The sequence below is a fragment of the Coenobita brevimanus genome, chromosome 26 (assembly GCF_032717465.1).
Source record: "Coenobita brevimanus isolate Jiangsu-jjx chromosome 26, ASM3271746v2, whole genome shotgun sequence".
In the NCBI taxonomy this organism is placed as follows: Eukaryota; Metazoa; Arthropoda; class Malacostraca; order Decapoda; family Coenobitidae; genus Coenobita; species Coenobita brevimanus.
In genome coordinates, this window is record NC_136979.1 from 19061661 (window position 1) to 19067660 (window position 6000).

The window sequence follows — 6000 nt, forward strand, 5'->3', positions numbered from 1 at the left end:
GAGTTAGGTTAACAAGTAAACTACTCATTCTGAGAAATTTGAGCATTTCAAGAACTGGCACATTTCCTGGTTAATAATGCTAGGTTAACCAGTAAACTACAAGGGTCCTGAGAGATTTGTGAATTCAAAGACTACGTTTCCTGGTTAATAATAAACATAAGTACTGATTGCTAGGCAGAGAGAGAGAGAGAAATGACACTTTTGATGCTCCACCTTGATTCCTTTCGCAGGTGCAGCTGGCGGGTGCAGCATTTTCGTGCAGATCAGCTGATCGTCCCTGCCGCATGCTGCCATCTCTTCTCTTCTGCCTCATCGTCTCTTTACTATTAATTTGTATTATATCATTTTACACGTAGGCACAGTTACACTACAACTGTCATACCTACACTGTGTATAACATACATCACGCTACGTAACAATTAGTTGTTAATGTAAATGTAGCAAGCTTTTCGCTCAGTTTGTCCTGAGTACAGGATTTTTCACCGTCGTCACAGAGTTTTTTCCTCAAGCTTGCTTCTATTAACGTAAATATGAGGTTTTTACGCTCATGGGCGACTGTGATTTTCTCCTGTAGCAGGGTAGTACACACACCACAGTGTGAGTCTTGTGTGACTGAGTTAGGATTTATATGTATGTACATCGAATTTTTTTTTTCTGAAGGAAAAAAAAATTGATTTTGATGGGGCGTAATGTCACAAATTGGCGCGGGTGTGTTTATAAGCTCATGAAATTTTTTGTTCACTGTGAAAACCGCGAATTCTAATGGAATTCTCATTGTGTATCGCTCATTTCAACCGTCCACGCATTCACTCGATTGGGACGGTTTTTAGAATATATTTCAATGTTTCATAAGTAATCATCCTTGCGTGCGACATTAGCACCTTCACTGAGTGATTTATTCTGAGTGTGTATCGCTCACATTATTTCCTTTGGCCGTTAGCAAGCGCGGCCGGCCCTCGCCTCTCTCTCACAATTTGAAGTCAGTCAGGATTGGAACGTTGTGAGAGCAGGTTCATCTGGGCCCAGTGTGGAGCAGCGCCACCATTGTCCAGCGAGTTCTGGAAATCTCCTCTCAGCATGAATCGACGTAGAGGTTTAGCAGTTGCAGCATCCGTCCTACGTGCCGATGCCCAGTTCAATTCCGCTTAGCCCACTCTCTGACCAGTATTTCCTTTTGTTTTTCCTAGGTTTAAGAGTTTAGCTTTTGAGTGAGCGAGTGAGTGTGTTCTCCTTATTTTGAATTCATTTGAGACTCATGTAACATAAAGTTTATTTCAGTGTAATTAATAAATTTACAGTTCTTTTTCTTGAACTTAATGTAATGTAAACTCGTGTTTTATTTCTCCACATTAAGCTTATTTTACTTGCCGCTCCTAGTTCGCATAAACACTTTTTATTATTCATAACTGGTACTTAGGCCAGTCCTCTTTTACTAAGCTGAAATCCGTTGTGCCAGCCTGGAGTTAATGCACCAGCAAGAGCCTGTTTATCATTAATAGCATTAGTTATTGATTGTCAGGGGTGGAGTCACTTTCTCCAGAGGCTAACAGTACTAACAAACAGCAAGAGTGAGTAATTAGTCTCTGCTGTGTACTGTTGAGAAAGTTTATAAATTCTCGTCCTTAGAGAATCGGCGAAGTAAACCGGCATAAAGTAAACTTACTGCTTGATTTTCACAAGTCAATTCATTGTCCATATTTACAAGCAACATTTTAAAGTATTCTTTAACTTATAAATTCTCAAAAACCCCGTGTCAAACTCAAATGAGCTTATATTAATTTTGTAACCAGTAAGAAAATATTCTGTTATTCACAGAAGGAAACTTTAACTAAAATTGTTAAGTAAATACAATTAATTCTTGTTGTTTTTATTCACATTTATTTACTTCTTATAACATGAAATAAATATTCAGACACTAGGGTGACCAGCCCACGAAGGCTGTCTGTTTTGTCAAAAAACAAGTAGAAATCAGATTTCGATATGGATTCTTCAGCAAGGAAGGAAAACTCTAGTAAACTGCTTTGTAGCACTGGAGTTGCTAAAGTACGTTAGCTGGTTGCAGAAACTGAGGAAACGGAGTGGGTACTCTGTGGTGGTTTGTTTACAAATGACCACAAGGCGCCAAGGCAGACGACATTGTTAGCCGTTTCGGCTCGCAAAAACATGCGAGTGTGACGGACACTCGTCTCTGCTAGCCGTTTTGGTGTGCAAAACTGGCTCGCATGTTAGCCATTTTTGGTCTAGTGTTATAGGACTACATAATAGATAGATAAATAAATAGATAGATAGAGAGACAGATAGAAGCAGGAAGTCAAATGATGAGAAGGTGTTGTGTTTGCGAGAAGCGAGCAGTGCTAAACGCTTACACGGAGGAAAGCTGACGACAGCGGCCAGTAAGGAGATGATGCAGTTAGCTGTCAGCAGTCCTCTCGTGAGAAAGTTCTGTTGCCATGAGGAACATACGTGACACACACACCCTACTACACGAGATGTTAGGAAAGAGAGTGGAGAAGGAGACAAGCGACCCTAGAGAGAGGTCGAGACGGAGATTAGCCTTAGAAAGAGAGAGAGAGAGAGAGATAGCGAGACAGGGAGGTAGCTACCCAGGACTTATACTATTATACCTGTTTAATATTTCCAAGACAAATAAAAATAGTCCCATACTATTCTTTACCTCTCCCGTCACTACATGACATCTGGTGGGGAAACTACTACAAGATATAAAAGCCGCTCGACCACAAGTCTAAAATATACTCCTCTACAAGTAACTACAAAGTCTTTATGACATTTGGTGGCAGCGGTGGGATACGAACCTTAAATTCCTACAAAATATCAAGATTGACAACAACCAACAATATCAGCTCCTGCCCCCTCCGTCTCCCAGATCATTACGCTGATGCAGAGGTCAAGAGATCACTCGACGCCTTGCAAGTAGCTTAACGACAAACCAGCAAATCTGCGGACATCGTCTCCGAATTAAAAGCAAATTTCTACAAAAGCAACCGAGACTACAAGGTTAGCTTCAGTTCTACAAAGTCTACAGCCATCTACAATCAACTACAGCCATCTACAATCAACTACAATTAACAACTCTACGTCGTCTGTATAATCTTCTACACGCACCTACAAGTAGCGGCAGTCTTCATCCCACAACGAATAAATCACTAGAGAAAAGGACAGAGAAAACTTCCACATAGAATAAAGGGAACAAACAAACGAAGAGTGAGACACGATTTACAACTCATCTTACTCACTCGTCTTCACTCAAGTTACTCATCGCTACTCATTCACTCACCACAGCTACCAGTGTGGGAAGCCGACGTCACCATGTGCTGAGATGACATCACAACGCGAGTCTGCCATGCCAAGCAACGTGTGACTGACACCAGGCACTTCTCACCCACTACTCATTACTCATTATTCACATAGCTCCTACTCATATTCACTTATTTTCACAGTTAAGTTGGAAATTCGACGTTCTATGTTGAGGTTTGCCTGGGACAGCCGTTAACCACTACAAATACCAGGCCATGGAGTTTCCTGAGTAATATCGTCCATCAACACACCACTAGAATTATCAAGAGATCTTCAATCAAACCTGTATTTTCTTCCGAGATCGACTTTTGTATCGACACACCTCTACGATCTGTATCAAGTGGGTAAAATTATACTTGCTCATTTCTTCTCAGTGCTAAAATTAGCTATATTCAACTTATTTAATCATCTAGTTTGCTAGGACATAAATAAACAAGAGGCGTATTTCATAACATCATATCTTAATGACAGGAATATTTTCGCAACCACCCACGTTAATACCAGATGACACACAAATTGCCACAACATCAGACTCACAATTAAGAGACAGCCCAAACAGACAAAGACGCCTAGACCTCGTTCCCACACGCCTTCCTACAGGCAGTTTCATAAGTTTTCGCGCAGCCCGAGCAGGTCTCGCGCTATAAACAACACTTTTTATGGGAAATCACCTCGTAGGTCACAGTCAAGGGATAGGTCCATTCTGTGTCATTACTGTGCAAAACCAGGACACACAAGGTATGAATGCTTTATCAAGGCAAAAGAGGATAATCAAAAGACACAAGGGTTTGGTCCTTACTGTAGGCATCATAGATACCAAGGGCACTGGACTAGTGATTGCAAAACAGTAGAAAAAATTGTGTCTATGTTCAAATCGGGGGAAGACCAAGTCATGACAAAAAACGAACAAACGTAAAGAAGAACAAGGTTAAACTTCACATAGGAGGCATGTTGGGAAATGAGTGTATCTTGATACCAGCTGTATGTGAGGATCAAAACGTTTCCTTATTTTTAGATACAGGCTCTCCAGTGAACTTAATAACACATGAAGAACTAAATAGAATTCTTAAAAATAAAAAGAAAGTAACTTTTCTGGATGAAGCTGATTTAGAATTAAACACAGTAGATGGTCAAGAGATTACAGTAAAAGGTATGATAAGATTAAATATCAGTTTCACAGAAACTACAAGACCATTCTCTGCATTGTTCTATATCGTTGAAAACTTAGCAATTAAAGCTCATATGTTACTGGGCTTAAGATCCATGAGAACTGAGAACATAACTATACTCCCACAAATGAATGGAATAGACTTTGATAATGAATTTATAGAGGAAATACTTTCAGAGCCCTCACCGATTGGTAGAAGAGAGCCAAAAAGAATTGGTAATATTAAAGGCTTAAACAAACATACACAAACAGATGAGTGTATAGATCCACTTACACCAGCAACCCCATCCTCCAGAATTAGTGACTCAGATAACAGTACTGATTTATCAATTTTTCCAGCCCATCTCACTAATGATTTGGTTATACCACCTAATTCATACATGAAGGTTACCATAAAGAGCAAATTACGGAATAGTACTGTTCTTGTCTTAGAAGAATTATGTAAAGTAAAAGGATTGTCAGTAGAAAACGCATTATGTCATACGAACGACGAAGGGCTAACTCAGATATTCATTATTAATCACATGAATGGGGAAGTTCAGTTGAAGAAGGGAACTTGCATCGTTAATATTGAAAAATGTTTAGCCCCTGTGAAGGAAATAAATATTGGTGGAGTAACAAGTGAGATAAAATCTACGGATAGAGAAAGAATAAAAGAGAATTTAATTCACTCAGGTGAATTTGACGAAGAAAATGATTTGTTAACCCTGCTGGAAACACACAGGGACACCGTAGCCTTGCCCGGAGAACGATTAGGGTGTACTAACTTGATTAATCACATGATTAATGTGCACCCAGAAACACCACCAATTTTCGTACCAGCTTATCGCATACCACACTCCCAACGTACACTTGCAAATCAGTATGTCGATGAAATGTTAAAGCTTGGAATTATTGAGCCTTCAGTTTCTCCGTGGAACGCTCCCCTTTTCTTTGTGCCCAAGAGAAATGGAGAAATGCGTGCGGTAGTAGATTACCGTAAACTAAATAATCACACCATCCCAGACAGATTTCCCATGCCATTGCTAAGTGATGTTCTACAGAATATTGGTCCTGAGAATAATATATTCTCGACCATCGATCTCCTAAACGGATACTATCAGATTCCGGTATCTCAGGAGTCACGTAAATACACTGCCTTTTCAACAAACAGAGGCCATTATCAATATACAAGAATGCCAATGGGACTGAGGACAGCCCACGGTACGTTCCAGCGTCTTATGAATTACGTATTGTCCGGAATTTTAGGACAAGGAATATTTGTTTATCTTGACGATATTATTATCGCAACGAAGAATATTAAGGATCATCTCAGGAAATTAGATTTACTCTTACAAAAGCTTAGTGATGCTGGATTAAAAATTAAACTTTCTAAATGCAAATTTTGCTTTAAGGAAATAAATTTCTTAGGCCACAAATTAAGTTCTGATGGTATTCACACCACTGATGACAAAATACAGGCAGTGAGAGATTTTCCTGAACCCACTACGACTGACGAAGTTAGACAATTTTTAGGT